We start from the raw sequence: 17,531 nt of genomic DNA on the forward strand, positions 1-17,531 counted from the left end.
TGGAGGTCAGACTCCGGATAGATCCTACTTAATGCAGTCCCTCAGGTAGGCAGCCGTTGGCGATGTGCGGCCCTAGGGATCCAGCCAGGAGCCTCAGGTAGGGGGTATCTGATTCCTGATCCGCAGAGCCAGCCAAAGATGTCAGGATTGTGAGTTGGCTCACAGGAGGACAGAGTAGGGCAGGCAGACCAGGTATGTGGCAGGTCTATAACCCCAAAAATCGGGTCGGTGCCGCTCGGCGATATAACCCCGCCCACCAGAAGTGAGCGCCCCGCGAGTCCCATTGGTACTCGAGGTCTGGAGCCCCGACCGGAAGTAGGCCTGTCCCCAGAGGGATTTACAGGTCGCCGGCGGAAAGGAACCCACAGGTGGTGGAGGGGTAGCGGACTGTTGCGAAGGTCACAAGGGAGGCTTGGCAGCAACGCTGATCGGCGGTCCAGGGGCTTAAGGAAGCGGGCAGCTGGAGGTGTCAGGTGAGCTGTTGCCTTTCAGACGGTATGGGTGTGCGCTCTAGGGTCCCTGCTTCACAATTGCTCCTTCACAACAGTTTTTGGGGGACCAGAGACCCCGGTTTTAATTGTTTATTTGGATGGGTCTACGGAGCCCTCAGTAAAGGCAGCCTTCCGGAATGGCGACCTGACCACGCCCCAAGTTGGCTACTTTTTTATTTATAAAACCGTAATGAGATAGTCTATTCTAAGTAGGAAAGGACACAAATGATCAGAGGGAATGCTGGTGGTAATCTAATTCACAATGCTGGCTACCCCGACAAGACTCACCGCAACACCTTCAGTACAGTACAAATCCTCAGCCAACAGTAATCTTTTACACTTAAGGGGGCAGTTGGAAGATGCGCCGCCTCTTCAATGTTATTAAGTAAGGCTTACATAATGTAGCCTTAAGCTATTCTATAACTGCCCCCTTAAGTGTAGAAAGATTACTGTCGACGTGCACATCTACATCATTGTGTGCTGCCGTCCTGTTCATTAATTGCATTTATTCCAAGTCAGTATAGTAAACTGTCGTGGAGAAGAATAGATCGGGCTCTAAGATGTCGGGGTGAGTCTTGTCGGGGTTGCCAGCAACGTGAGATTGTACCCAAACGGCTGTGATCTGCATATGTTAAATTAATTTCCTGAAGAAGGTATGAGCTTAACTTAATTACCTACCCCTGGGGCTGATTGACCAAACATTTTTAAACATTTGTCTGAGGGGAAATCTTGTACATTCATATTTATCAATTTAATATTTTAATTGGGCCCTCACCTGACATACTTTCTATACTCTATTTCATGAAACATGGAATAATTATATTCATTTTGTGAATAGTGATGTGACCTCTGGGGCGTGGCTTGGACCGGCATGGAGTAGGTAGCATGGCTCCTACTCTCCTCTGTACATCCTGGTTATTTATCCATTTTCTGCACGTTGCTTGTTACTGCTGACGATTATACCTGCCTCCGTGTCTTCCTGCACATACCTGGAGCAGAACCATTCTGGTCTCTCACCTCTGAATTGATTCAGACTAGAGAATTGGCCGATAAATCCTTCTTGAGGATAGTCGCCATTACACTGTTCGCAACACGTGAAGTGACTTGCCAAATGCCTGAGGGTCCGTTTTTCAGCAAAGCACTGCTTGGCTGTGTTTTATGGGGCTATTGCTCCCTTACCGACTCACCCTGGACCTCAGTCTGCCTGTCCCTAACCGCAAGATGCACCCTGGTGAGAGAGCGTTGGGAGGCGGCCATCTTTCCTCCATCGGTTGCCACTTGCTATATGCATGGGATCCGTTGGTGGTGCTGGGCAGGTAAGTGGTGCAATTATCTTGGTTTCACCACATGGCCTTTTCCTAATCTGGCACTCCGTAACTCTGGGGTGTCTGGACTCCATCTCTGTCCCCCCTCGGATGACGAGCATCCAATGCTGTGATTTTCAGGGAGCAGGGAGCTTCAGGCTGAGAGCACCCTTCCCTGCTACCTCCTGGGACCAGAGCTTATTATTTGACACGTGGTCTGCTCTGCTGTTTTCCCACTGTCATTGCTGTGTTTTGTGACATTTACCCTCGCTGATATCCCTGTTTGGCGCAAGTTTTTCCCGCACTTTACTGCTGCCATTATTGGACGAAGTTGTGAATTTACTTTAAATTTATCAAGCCTATGGCTCAGTCATTTATTACATATTTCATCATATTTTATTGAACCCCTCCATACTTTACAGTGATGAAAGCCTGCACATTTCATATTTCTGTTTGTACCTTTATGGCCTGGAATAGGGCCAGTGCTGCCACTTGGTGTAGCTGAGAAGTATTACACCTGACTCTGTCTCAGTCTCCCTGCATTGACTTTTCTTTATATCTGTGAGTTGCAAGTGGTGTTGCCTGCTGTTTCATCAACTTGGGCTAACTTCAGTACTGTTTTGCTCATCCACTGCCTGTGTTTATAATGTTATCCCATTTATTCCACTTATTTTTGCCAATATGGGTAAAACGAACAGTTTCACGGATGCGATGCTGGAAATATTAGCTTGATCCTTTTCTGTCCATACTTTCAGTCACGCTCAAGGCCCTGAAAGACCCTCCACAGCATCGTCTGAGCCATTCACTCAGCATGGAGGTCTCGAATTCCATCCAGTTTTTCTTGCTATCACCTCCTCTGAGAAGAGGTTTACGGGCCGGATTGGAGAGGTGCAATAAGAACTTTTCCTCAACCGTCAGGATTTACAAAAGATTAGGGAGAGGGTTGGCGAGGATACATTGTATCTCCTTGCTTGAAGATGTTTCCAAGCCTATGAAAGGTGAAATTGCAGAGTAAGCAACACAAACAAATATTTGCAAACAAAAGAGGTCTGTTCTAGAAGGTAGGTTCAGATGTAACAATCTGAGATTGGTGTGAGTACCTAAGCGAGCTGAAGGCTCAAATCCAGAATCTTTTTGGGAAAATTGTCTTTCACAGCCATTTGTGAAGGGTGCTTTTACCTCACAATTTGCGGTTGAAAGAGCTCACTACCTTCCATCTCAACCTCCTCAGCCAGGAGCTCCTTTTCACACGCCGCACTCCCGCTGTCCGGCGCAGGAGCCGGCGTGCATAACTGTGGCCTCCGCTGCTCCCCCCGCCTGATGTCCTGTCTTACTTACCTGGTTCCAAGCTGCAGCTCCCCTCCAGCGCTGTCTCTCCTTCCTGGTTCAACGATCACTGGTTCTGCGCATGCGCAGAACGTCCTATCCTTTTTCTGTGTTTCTACTGCCCTCTATTGGCTGCCTAAAAGGGACTACACTATAAGACACCTTCTGACCTGAAATTTGTGCTGGTTCTTTCAGTCAGTCTCTGACACCCGTATTGAATACAGCTCCTGTGTTGTTTCTAGTACCCGGGGATTCCTGCTCTGCCTTTCCGAGTTCCTGCGCCTCCGGGCTTCCACGCCACAGTATACTCCGCCTATTTCTCCTAGTGCCGATATCGCATCATCTTCACTACCACCTCCAATGGCAACGCGACAGGCTATCCGGTAGATCCGCTCCTAGCAACATTCCTCGGCTTATCTTCTCGCCATTTGCCAGTAGCACCGCATACTACCTAACATCTGACTACGCTCTCGCTCTCTTGTGGTTCGCTGGGAACTTCCTGGGGGTCTGCGACCTGCAAGTGAAAGCCGCGAAGTCCAAATTCCATTGCGGGAATCACTGGTGAACACCTTTCACTTGTTAGACTCTGCGCCCCTAGCTGAAGTCACGTCAATTCCAGTGAACCACCAGGATCCAATTGTCCCTCGTTGGAACGGTGACACCCCTGCTCGTACATTCATTGCAAAATATAAATACCGGGACATTGTTCTTCCTTTCACCAGATAACAAGGGCCCCTCAAGTTTGAAAATCACAGAGTTTCAGTATTCTCCGATTTTGCTAATTCACCCAAATAAAGAGGCCTTTATTTCTCCTACAAATTTGGAGGCATTTGATTGGCTGGACAGCAGGCCCTGAACTGGGGACCACACGAGACAGTGATTTTCATGCTATTATGTTGTTATACAATCTGTTCCAATGCTCTGTTCAGTAGGATGTAAATATTTTATATGTCGATATTTGCCAGATATGCAATATATAGACTCTCTATTACTGGAGAGTTCCTTGCTACAAGCTAGTAGCAGTTAGCCTTCTGTTTGTTTCTTAGTTGGGTTTGATAGGGTTTTAGGTATACCACAGTTGTTTTTTTCTAGGTATATGCGGAGGAGGGTTTTTTATTATTATTATTATTATTATTATTATCATAGATTTGTAAGGCACCACAGTGCTCCACAGCGCGGTACAGTAGGTAAAACAATACATACATTAAACTGTGATGAACAAGGTAGACAAATGCAGACATGAAAACTATGGTTATGAAGGACCCTGCTCATTAGAGAGCTTACTTTCGAAGTGGAAGAGGGCACAGTCCAAACAAGAGGCGCAAATGTGGCTCAGAGTGAAGATTGGGACAGTTGTGAGGGTGCGTTAGTGTGAGTAGTGTTATTGGGGATAAGGTGTCCTCTAAAAAAGAGGTGCGGTGCATGTGACAGGATGGACCGCCTATGCCATCCTGTCTGTTGCTGCTGGGAACAGGCTGGGCTTACTTTGCCACCGTTACATTTCGTTATACCAAATGCGCCCTCCTGACGAAGTATTATTATTATTATTATTGTTTATTTGTTAGGCGCCACAAGATTTCCACGGCGCCGTACACAGAACAAACAGTAGACTATACAGGGTGAGACAGTACAGAACAATAAACAAAAAATACCTATACTTCAGAAACTCCAGGCAGGCTAATGCAGTAGAGGCGGAGCAGAAGAATAGGTGTGGAGACAAGAGGGAAGAGGGCCCTGCTCATACGATCTTACTTCATAAACAAAAAACAGGCACAAGGAGGGGTAGTTGAAGAAAAAGGGGCGTCAGGAGGACAGAGGGAAGAATGAGGGTGGAAGATGAGGGGGTTAAGTGGATGATTGGTAGGCTTTGAGGAACAGGTGAGTTTTAAGTGCTCGTTTGAAGGAGCACAGATTAGAAGAGAGACGGATGGAGCGAGGGAGATCATTCCAGTTAAGGGGGACCGCATGGGAGTCTTGGATTCTGGAGTGGGAAGAGGTGATCAGAGAGGAGGAGAGGTAGCGGTCATTGGCCGAGCGCAGGGAGCGGGCAGGAGTGTGAATGGAGAAGAGATTAGAGATATAAGGGGCAGTATACTGGGAGAGAGCCTTGTAAGTGTTGGTAAGGAGTTTGAAAAGGATTCTGTAGGGAAAGGGGAGCCAGTGTAAGGCAAGGCAGAGAGGGGAGGCAGAGGAGGAGCGGCAAGAAAGAAAGATGAGTCTTGCAGCCTCATTGAATATAGAGTGGAGGCTGGCGAAGTGCGAGTGGGGGAGGCCACAAAGGAGGAGGTTGCAATAATCAAGGCTGGAGATGATGAGTGCGTGGATGATAGTTTTGGTGGCATCCTGAGAGAGGAAGGGACAGATGCGGGCGATGTTGCTGAGTTGGAAGCGTCAGGCATGGACGAGGGACTGAATGTGGGGGGCAAAAGAGAGAAAGGAGTCAAGAGAGACACCCAGGCATCGGAGTTGGGTGACAGAGGAGATAATGGAGTTGTTAACAATGATAGAGAGGTCATGGCGGGATAGGAGTGAGGCAGTCAGATACACGAGAGAGGAGGGAGGAGGAAAGATCAGGAGAAGAGATGTAGAGTTGAATGTCGTCAGCATGAAGGTGATACTGAAGACCGAAGGAGGAGATGAGAGCACCAAGGGAGGAAGTATAGAGTGAAAAGAATAGAGGGCCGAGAACAGAGCCCTGAGGGACTCTTCTGGGTAACTGACGCTGTGAGGGTACCCCGTTACTGGTGTACCTGGGCTGGTACTCCTGGCTTCTTCCTATAGATCAGGGTTGCTGTGGATAGATCCACCTGGCCTATCACACTGACCAGGGCTGCAGGGTAGCAGGCAGAGCGGTGGTAACGGTAAAGCGTGGTCGGAAGTGTGCAGCCTGGTGTGAGTTCCAGAATATACACAAGACACACTGAATTTGGTTGCCAGTGCCTCGCTCAGCTACCCGCTGCCGCAATAACCCTGGATCCCTTTCCCCCATACATAATACCAGCTGCTTGGGAAGTGACTGCCTCTGCAGGCTTTGAGTCAGAGATTAGCACTTGTGAAGTTGTTACCCTGCTGGTTGATTATCAGTGCCCTCTTCCCGATTCCTGCAGATTAGGGCACCACCACTGCTGGGCTGGAAATATATACCGTGCTTCTTCAGTCTTCGATCGCATGCAATCTGTTACTCTCCAGCTGTATTACAGCACAGTAATCTACTTCACTGCACATACGGCCCTGCTGACAACTGGAGGTTTCTGGTCATTGACACTCTCATTTTCTATACATGTAAGCTCCTAGGAGATGGAGATCTGGAGCTGGATTGCCTTATTCAGGAATGCTGTGGTTCTGAAACTATAGTGCTCACCTATTATTCCTGCCGACATTATTTGCCATCTAAGCTGGAAAAATATGCCTGTAGTTCTTCTGGAACCAGTGCTGCGGAGTGTTAGGAACCGTTCCAGCCGGCACAACACAACCCGGAATCTACTCTGCCAGTCAGGTGTTCACTGGAGCCCCTGATGGTGGGGACAGACTGGGCTGCAGACTGACAGAGGGTCGTGAAGTGTGTACCGGCTGGGGAGAACCCAAGCAAGCGGAGTGGAATCCAAGCAGAGGTCAGGGGCCGGCAGCAGACAACAGTACCAGTATACAAGCTGAGGTCAATGGTCACGAGCAGACAGGGAGGTCGGTATTCAAGCCAGAGGTCAGGGTCACGAGAATCACAAGCAAAGTCCAAATCCAAGCCAAGGGTCATACACGGGTAAACAACAGCAAGTCCAATAGACAGGAACAGTGCAGAGAGCAGGTACAGCAGACTGGATACAGAGACTATAACCGGCAATGAGGCAGCAAACCTCATTGCCTTACATACAGCCAAGAGCCAATCAGAACCTGTCCCACACTTGCAGGCTAATTGCCAGATACTTAGAAAGACCAATCAGGGCTTAGCCCTGAAATCCCCACTTGCAGGCTAATACCTGCTAATTCAGACACAGGCTGAATCTGATTACTTGCCTCTAGTGCGCATGTGCGCCCGGCCGCCGAGATGCGGCACTGAGGAGGCGTCCGGCCGTTGCCTTGGCAACGGTCGGGAGTTGGAGGGAAGTGACGTCCCGGTCGTCATGGTGACGCCACCCCCTGCGAAGGACTCTTCTTCCATTCAACTGGTTTTTCTGTCTTCTGTCCTCGGATAAGAGACTTGCTGACCATAATGGTGAGGTACAGGTGAATCTGTCTCTTATCCACCAAGATATGCAAAATATGCGGGAGCGAGTTGTTGAGGCGGAACAACGCATATCTGTGTTGGAGGATGCTACTGCGCCCATTCAGGCAGACACCGTGAAGCTGTTCTCAAGTTAATCTCTGCCAGCAACAAAAAGACAGACCTTGAAGGGGTCTTCGCTGCTATAATTTACACTTTGTGGGCTTACAAGAGAGAGCGGAGGATTCTAGTCTGGAGGTTTTCTTGGAATCCTGGCTGATAACGGCCTTCGGCAGAGACGCCTTCACCACATAATTTGCAGTTGAACGGGCTCATCGCCTTTCTCCACAGCCTCCACAGCCTGGGCCTCCAGCCCGAACATTCATAGCCAACATGTTACATTATCGGGACAGCGATACTGTCCTTCGCTTGGCTCTGACCAAGGGCCCTCTGAAATACGACAACCACATTGTCTTGGTCATCCCTGACTTTGCCGTGGAAGTTCAAAAGAGCAGAGCCCAATTCGCCCAGGTGCAGTGTAGACTCCGGGACCTTCAGTTGCCGTATGTCATGCTGTTTACTGCATGGCTGAGAGTGGTGGTGGATGGTCGCACGCTCTTCTTATTTAACCCACAAGAGGCCTCAGACTGGCTGGACAGCAGCCCTCGTGTGGCTCATAGGCGAGATAATGACGAACTCTAGCTAGCCCCAATGCTGCTGCAATATAGCGCAGGCTTTATGTCTCAGTAAGGGACTGACTGTTACATATCTATGGAGCAATAGATTTATGCAAATGTTTATTTACAGTGTTTGGAGATAATATGTTCGGAAAGCCTCCTGCTACAAGTTAGAAGTAGAATAGCTCTCGATTAGTTAGGTAAAGTAAAGGATAGTTATGGGATTAAGTGTACCACTATTTTGTGTTAGGCATACGGGGTGGGGGAGGGAGGAGTTAGGGGTTAGATTGTTATACGCAGTGCCAACATACCCATCTGTTATTATGCTGCATTTTATCTTGTTTTCAAATACACAAATGCTATTGACATGTTTTCTATTTTTACAACGTACAGTTGTTGAGTATCTTAATTCTCTGACATATATTTTCTTCAGATGCATTTGTTATAACAAGTTCTCTTTTGCTCTAAGTACTCAATTTGGATCTAGGCAGATTGCCCCCTACCCACGTTTACATCATGGCCCATGGCTTCGAGCGGAGTAAGGAATGAGGGACTGAGATTTTTGTCATGGCATTTCATATGGGGTCTTAATGACTGCATAAAAAGTTCCTTGGTCCTTGCGTAGCTGAAAAAATATAACCCTGATATAGCGTGTTTTGTGGAGATTCACTCGACACACTCACAGGGGTTTCAGTACTAGTGAGATGAAAATTGAGATTTGTATTGGAGCAGGTACAACTGGATCCCTATGGTCGTTATGCATTTCTTTGAGCCCTATTAGATAACTCCCCAGTTACATTCTTGGCCATCTATATCCCTCCTCCTTTCAGTTCTGAAGTACTTAAGTAGGCCTCCAAGTTTATTGCAATCTTCTCTCACACTCCAGTGTTGTATATGTGGGACTTTAACGCAGTTATGGATGCTGGGTCTGACAGTTGGAGGAAGACTTCAAGGGTGGTGGGCAATGGTGCATCCCTCTTTGCTAGGTTAATAGTGGATATGGGATTGATAGATATATGGAGGGCCAGCTTCCCCACCAGCCAGACCTTTTTGGCTTATTCCTCCTCTCGGAACACATTCTCCCGTAAAGACTTAGCTTTGAATTGTAGTAGACTGGTCCCCTTGGTCACAGAGGTCGGCTATCTCTTTAGGAGTATATCTGACCATTCCCCTGTGCTGTTAGTCGCTGCCCTTGGCACTCATTTCAGGAAGTTAAACCTATTCTGGCATACTCTGATAACTTACTCTGGTAAGTGACCTGGTGGCAGATTGGGAGGGTTTCTTTTCTGTGAATGCTTTGACGGCGAGACCACCTGTACTTTGGGATGCTTTTAAAGGCTTTTCTTCGGAGCACCCTGATCAACCGTGTGGAGGGCCGCAAGCGATTTTCCCGAGCGGAAGAGTTGAGGTTGGAACAGGAATGTTGTCATTTAGAATGGGTTTACCTTTCCACACGTACATCTGAAGACCGACTGGTTTGACTCCAACAACAGAAGGCATGGACTGATCATTTGGTGGACAAGTCCTCCCGCTGGCTCCTCTTCTGCAGGCATGCTATATATGCAGGGGGATAAAAATGGTAGTCTTATAGCTTATCTGGCCAGGACTCAACTACAAATTAACACAATCTCAGCTATAACTGACTGGTCGGGTGACATACACTATCAGACGGAACGTATAGCCATTGTGTTTAGAGCTTTTTATTCTAATTTGTACACCTCCAAGATGGATTACGCTGTAACTCAACTATACGATTACCTGTCCAAGGTGCATCTCCCTACACTGTCTATGGAGGGTGTGGAGTGTCTAGAGGCTCCCATTACAATGGAGGAGCTTGAAGCGGCAATAGTATGCTTTCCTTGCAGTAAAGCACCGAGGGTAGACGGCCTGCATATGGAGCTGTACAAAAAATGTGGTATTTTCTTTATTCCTACACTACTTGCTCAATATAATGAATTCTTGGAGGCGGCTGTTTTTCCACCCCGATAGTTCTTATGAAAATCTTTGCCAAAGTCCTTGCTGTGCGCCTGAACACAGTCATCTTCTAGCTGATTCACCCAGACCAGACGGGATTTGTGCCTGGGAAATCTACGGCTGTCAATCTGAGACTTCTGTTTACATATTTGCAGATGCCGGTGACCATGGAGATGGTACAGTGGTGGTGTATCCCTGGATGCCGCTAAGGCATTTGATTCTGTGGAATGGGAATAATTGTGGGCGGTTATGCATAGATTGGCCCTAATTTTCTATCCTGGGTTTGGTTGCTTTACTCGGCAGGCGGCCAGAATTAGTATCAATGGCCATGTTACTTCCTCCTTTGACTTGGGCAGGGGCACACAACAGGGTTGTCCCCTCTCCCCAGCTTTCTTTGCCATAGCTATTGAGCCACTGGCTTGCTTAATATGAACTCACCCTGTTATCTGTGGCCTCAGGGTCGGGGATGTGGTTGACAAAATTAGATTGTATGTAGATAACATGCTTCTGTTTCTTAGAGATTCAGAAGTATCTCTGATTACACTGTTGTGTTTGGTGTAGGAATTCGGTGATTTCTCAGGCCTAAAGATAAACTGGTCCAAGGCAAATATATGCACTATCTCTAGGGGGTTTCCGGCATGTCCTGCTGCCTCCCATTTTTTCCAGTGGACACTTAAATTTAAACATCTAGGGATATGAGTCCCAAATTTGATTGCTGGCTACATACCACTGAATATTAACCCTGTGATTAATTATCTTCAGGCCAAGACTTTAACATAGACAAAATTGCCTCTGTCCATGTCAAGCAGAGTTAATTTAATAAAAATGGTACCAAAATTCCTGTACCCACTGCACCACTCGCCGGTATATCTCCCAAGATGGATTTTCTCCAAGATTAACAAATTCCTGTCCTCGTTGGTCTTTGGGGTGAAGTGGGTGAGAATCAGGTTATCCACTCTGTGCCGTTCCCAAGCAGCAATTGTTTCACCACTACTTAGGCAGGCCTTATTGGTATGCAATGTGCTCCAGGGAGTGATGGATATTTTTGAGATGGACACTGATACTCCAATCTGGATTACTTCCAACCCTTCCTGAGTTGAATAAATTGCGGCTATTCCCCCGATGGCTAGTCGCAGGGTCACGTCCATGAGTTAACTTTATGCCAACAGTGTTCTTAAATCCTTTGCGTAACTGCAATCAGAATTTCCACTCCCAAACTGCCTATTCTTTACTTATCTGCAGCTCCGACATTCCCTGGAGGCCTAGTTTGGCAGAACTCCCGTTACTTTTGACATGGCCCCTCTCCGTTTGCTTCTGGGACAGGTGGGCACAACCAAGACTTTCTCCATTCTGTATGCCAATGTCCTTTCCCTCCTTGCTCCTGATGACTTTGGTGGGCTTTGGATGAGATGGGAGGTGGATGGGAGGTCCCCACATAGGCTGCAACAGATGGATGTCAGAACTAACTCTGTGTGCCCAAAGGGTGGGGGTACCCCTGCTGACTTCTGGCACCTCCTTTGGGGCTAAAACACAGATCCCTAAGGAATCACCCACGGCGCTAGCAGTCAATAACAAACGTTCTAAAACAGTAGAAGATCAAACAAATACCTCCCTGCAGCTCTAACAGCGATTCATCTGATCGTAAAGCAACCACAACAACAATAAATGTAAATCGCTGGGAAGTGATACTTCTATAATATTCACGCTATCCAATCGGAAAAAGCGGGTAGATTCAAGCCAGATAAATAGATGACATTTAATATGTTAAAAACAGATTGGCATTTCACATAAAAAATATATAAAAAAAATAAATAAATAAATAATAAAATAATAAAAACATTGATGAGACGTAGTCCTTCACAGTCCTGTAAAATTCCAACGGATGATGGGCCCTTTAGCGGAGATGTAACCCACTTTAATGCCACTATGCTGCGCCAATTATTATATTTATTTATTTATTTATTTATTTTAGATTTTATTTTTTTATATTTTTTAGATTTTTTTCTATTTTTGCATGCATTTTTTATTTTTATTGTTCAATAGCATTTTTCTCTTTGTTTTAATTAGGTTTTGTTTCTTTAAATGCCCGGGCATTGTGTTTGTCTACTTTCTCTATGCAGGCTAGATATACACCTCTGTTTGGTTATTATATGCTGTTTTATTATGAAGCATTTCTGATTTTGCTTGATTACTTACATCTGAGCTGTGAAATGCCAATCTATTTTTAACATGCTAAATGTCATCTATTTATCTGGCTTGAATCTACCCGCTTTTTCAGATTGGATAGCGTGAATATTATAGAAGTATCACCTCCTTTGGGGCTGTCCTGTTCTTGGGGACTTTTGGATGGAGGTGGTGGAGGGGTACAAGATACAGGCATCAGGATCCCTTTACTAGTTCCTAAGATCTGTGTGTTTGGTATCGGAGTGGATTTACTACCGTGCAGGAACGCAACCAGATATGTCACCAACCTCCTTGCATTTGCTAAAGTCATAATAGCCCGAAAGTGGATGGCTGATGATTGGCCCAAATTTTGCTGCCTGAGTGGCTTTGGTAAACGAGAATGTGGGAAACAAGCGGTTCACCTACCAGTCCAGAAACAATATGCCTAAGTACTATAAAGTCTGGTCTTGTTGGTTGAAATCTAGATTTGCAGAGAGATCCCTAGCGGCAGATTTTGGAATGGTTTGTTAATTTAATTGTGATATGTAGTATCTGTATCGTTTGAAAATTATAATAAAAGTAATTGATTTAAAAAAAAGAAACATGGGTTTTCAAAGAGTGTCTAAAGATTTGAAGGCTGTTGGAAAGTCTGATTGAGCGTGGTAGGCAATTCCATAAATGGGGGGCAGCATGGGACAAGTCTTGTATGCGGAAGTGACGGGTGGTTACCAATGAGGAGACAAGGTGCAGATCAGAGCTAGATCTAAGAATGTTTTCTTTAGATAGCAAGGATAGAACTTGACTTTATTCTCTTTTCCATTTGTCACGAGCCGTGGCGGTACTCTCAGCCGCCGCGGCTCGCTTCCTGCTCCCCCTGCCGGGACGTCACTTCCGCCCAGCACCCGACCGTTGCCAAGGCAATGGCCGGACACCCTGCATTATAGCGCCGCGTCCTGGCAACAGGGGACAGCCGGGCGCGTGCGCAAAGATAGGTTATAGCCTGAAGGCTATTTAGGTTTCATTTCATTTATTAGTTTGGACCTGTGTTTATATCAGATCTAGGCTCTGATTGGTTGTTAGGAGTATTTAGGGCAGTGAGGTCTGCAGCCTCACTGCTAGTTATAGCTTTCTGTTACCAGTCTGCTTACCTGCTCTGCTCCTTGTTCCTTTACTGTGGATACCCTGCTGGATTGCCTGTGTATGACCCCTTGCCTGGATTTGGACCCTGCCTGTTGTTTCTTGTGACCCTGACCCTTTTGGCTTGTACCTTGGACTCTGCTACCTTGCCCGTGACCCCCGCCGCTGTGGTTCTGTATTACCAACCCACACTACACCTGGAGTTAAGTCCTGGGGGCATCCGAGTACCGGTGAGCGCATCTAGCTCTAAGGGAAAGGCGGCTGCTAAAGGTGAAACCTCCGTCATCTAGTTCTGTGGGTTGGTGATCAGGGCCAGCAGCCTAACATCATTGGGTATGTAATTAATGACATTCGTATTTTAGGTTGTATTTCCTGAGAAGTTTTAGTTCATTTTTTTATGTTATGTGATGTTACTTATTACTATTTTCATCTCCTACCACAACGAGGGGTTGGTGGCTAATGATAGCTTTTTGCAATATCTGGTTTAGTGCTCGTACTATTTTCTGTGCATGTCTGCTTGCTTATGGTTTCTGTTGGGGAAAGTGCTATTCTCGGATCCTCCTGTATCTCCTGATTTTGCTTTCTGTTGTCTCTATTTTCTTGTATAAGCGGGACTGGATGCTGGTGATATACATAGGAACCATATTTGTGCCTTTATATGATGGCTTTGGATAGCTGGGGGGCTCCGTCTGCTTTCATGGAATGTAAGGGGCCTGAACGATAAAGTTTTAATCAGACATGCTATGTCATTGTTTACATTTTAACTTGGGTCAGAGCCAGAGACCTTTTAGCAAGTCTTATAGGCAGCTCAAGAAACCCTGAGTGGGGTGGGTTTATCATGCTGTGCATTCCCCTAACTTTGGTGGAGTGTCAGTGTTGGTTAAGAAAAACTTGTGTTTTGCGCTGGAGCAGGATCAGATAGATCTGTCACAAATTAATGCAGGAATACAGCTAAGGAGCCACGAATAAGGTGAAAAACATTCAATGTTTATTTGTTGAAGAGTATAAACAGAAGGTGTAATAATGAGCTTGCAGTAATTACCAGGTACAGGGCTGTTGATGGTAAACAGGAGGTATGGAGAGATCCCAAGCAGCAAGTGCAGAGGTAAATACCAAGTTCACAAATGATGCAGGTAAGCAGAATGTATGGAGAAATCCCAAGCAGCATAAACCTAGGAGCACAGCAGCAGGAAGTAACAACAATGAAACAACAGGATGTGACAACAATAACCAGCAATGAATACTGGGAGAGACAAGTATAAGAAGGACACACCCAGGTGCAAGGAATAATTAGTGAACAGGTTAACCCCTAATACACACAAGGAAGGCGCAACAGCAGCACCTCTGGTGAACAGAGGTACTGCCACAATACATATATAATAAAAGTCCAAAAGGCAGAAGCTGCCAGGCAAAGCATCATGCAATGCAATGCTTGCAGGCAGATCCTGACAAGATTTCTATGATCTTTGCCTGTTTTTTCCCGTTTTAGAGGATACCTCTCCCCTTACACTTTTGTCCATTTATGTCCCTCCCCCTTTCAATACCATGGTGCTCAAAAAGGCAGATACATGCATTGCTCTCTCCCCACATACCCCAGTAGACTGTATAAGCGATTACAACAATGTAATGGATGCTGGTTTTGATAGATGGAGGGAGGTAACCTCAAATACAAGAGCAGGCTCTTCTCCCTTTGCTAAACTAGTCTTTGACAAGGGTTTGGCTTATGTCTGTTGACTTTGGTTTGCCCACCTTCTGCACTTCCTCTTGTCATTCTATGTCATATCACACTTTCTCCCTTATTGATCTTGCTCTAGTTTTCCATAGCATGACTTCCGTGACTGGGAAGGTGGCTTATCTACCTAGGAGTATTTCTGACCACTCATCCATCCTGGGGGTAAATGTATTAACCTCCGGTTTCTTCAACCCCCGCGAGGCGCCGAACCCGCGGGGGTTGAAGAAACCGGAGGTTAATACATTTACCCCCTGATGTCAACTGTCCTGAAGCCACAATCTTGGGACTAGATTCTGGAAACTTAACCTGTGACAAGATGGACCGCTTATGCCACCCTGTCTGTTGCTGCTAAGAACCGGCTGGGCTTACTTTGACACCATTCCCTTTCGTTATCCCAAATTCGCCCTCTTGCCGCAGTAAGAGGGGCTTACAAATGCTGCCATCACTGGACTCCTTACTGGCATCCAGTACCGGGTTTCTTATGGGTAACTGACGCTGCAAGTGTACCCAGTTACTGGTGTACCTGACCTCTTCCTATAGATCAGGGTTGCTGTGGATGGATTCCCCCTGGCCTATCACACTGACCAGGGCTGCAGGGTAGCAGGCAAAGCGGTGGTACCGAAAAAGCTGGGTCCAACGTCAGAAACAGCCGGATTAGATTTAGGGTCTAATCTGCAGCTCACTGGAATACAGTAAGATTGAAGATGTTTTCAAGCAGGTCTTTGAAGCAAGTTACGTTTATTTGCTCTCACACTGGTTGGAGGTACCAGTGATCAGGTCGGATGAAACAAGAACAACAACTTTTCAATACAAGCCAGTGCCTTTTATACAGTTTGGACCCTGTCTTTGAGGAAATCGCCCCATGGCGATGCAACGTGTCAGTCTGCTTGGCTAGATAACTATCTATGCTGGAAAACCTTAATTTTTATTGAGAGAGGATTGTTGGCACTGTGAGTACCTAGTTATATTATTAAAGTTGGCTGCAGCTATATGTATGTGCTGCTATTTTTACGTATCCAGCACAGAGGGGAGATTGAGGAACCAATACATGTGGAAGTGGTGTGGAGGGGGAGCGATTTGTGTACACTCAATTGGATAGTTTCCAGTTATCTGCTAAGAGACCGGTTGCCTTCTCACTAACAAGTTTGGTGTTATTAAACATTTTTCTACCTCATTGATATCAATCCTGTCTAATATCTTTGCTTAAGCAGACTGGGTTCACGCTATTTAAACAGGACTTTCTCTTATAAATGCAGTGGAATTATCTCTCTCTTAAAGCACAGCTGTACAGAATTAACCTTGCCACTACCAAAGGAGCTCAAGTGGATATCCATCAAATATATACATCGATTTGTGCATGAGTTTATTTAATCAACTAGTTTGTGCATCAATTATATTCCTTATTGAGTATTAATTAGGTGTTAGGTAGTTTCCAGATATAGTCTGTATAATAGATAAAATGCATATATGATTTAAGCGCTAATTGAACTTTTAAATATGTGTTTTTAAAGAATTTATATAATAAATGATTTTTAAATTATCCGCAGTTCACATCGATTTGTGACTATAAATTCACTATTGCAAACTTTTTTTTTCATACAAGTATATTTCCTGTCCGAAGGGGGCTACAACAATCTCAGGATCTGCCTTTGTTTCCAGTGAAGCATTGCATCAGCTTTTCATTGGCAGCTCCTGCCTCTGGAACTATATTGGACTTTAGGTTATTGTAATTATCCTGCTGCACCTCTAATCCACCAGAGGTGCTACTATTGTGCCTTTTCTTCCCTTCTCTCTTCACACTACCAGGGCTTAACCTGCTGCATTAGCTATCATTTGCACCTGTTCTCTCATTATTATACCTGCCTTTCCCAGTTATCTTTGCTGGTCATTTATGTTGCTGTTCCTGACATTGTTGTGCTCACTTGTTTCTCAAGTTCTCCTCCTTTTTCCTGGGACTACTACAAGCTGCTTGCTGACATCTCTGTACCTAGTTTCTCTCCACTCGGCCCGAGTTATTACCTGCTTGCAGCCTCACTCAGAAATTCTTGTTCAGTGACTACAATACTCTGTTTACACCATATTCTGCATTATCTGGATCCTAGAGGGAAACAAGAGAAAAGAGAGTATATACAGAGGCACTCCGGAATGTGGAAAATGAATTACTTTTTCACATCCCGGAGTGCATCTATATATACTCTCTTTTCTCTTGTTTCCCTCTTTGAACTAAAATTAGTAATAGGGTGCACCCTCCAGTGATAAAATGATATAAAAATCTGGAAAAAACTGTAAAACCAGTAATAAAGAGGATGTGTTATAGACAATCTCATTGATTAACTTAACGGTTATTCTGTTACAATTTTTATTATCTGGATCCTATCAGTTCCATAAATATTATTATTATTATTATCATCTTTTATGTATAAGGCGTCAGAAAGGGTCCGCAGCGGCGTACATGACATACACAGAACAAAATGCAAAGATCAAACATACTGAATGAATATATAAAAAAAAATACAGGTAACATGGTAA

The 17,531-nt window shown here is 45.5% G+C and overlaps 1 protein-coding gene across 3 annotated transcripts in view; it reads right to left on the bottom strand.

Annotated features, from left to right (window-relative positions):
- The window catches only part of QPCT (glutaminyl-peptide cyclotransferase), a 153,214-nt gene that overhangs the window by 106,970 nt on the left and 28,713 nt on the right, over window positions 1–17,531 (bottom strand). The window lies entirely within an intron of this gene.

Source organism: Mixophyes fleayi, chromosome 3, assembly GCF_038048845.1.
Source record: "Mixophyes fleayi isolate aMixFle1 chromosome 3, aMixFle1.hap1, whole genome shotgun sequence".
NCBI lineage: Eukaryota > Metazoa > Chordata > Amphibia > Anura > Limnodynastidae > Mixophyes > Mixophyes fleayi.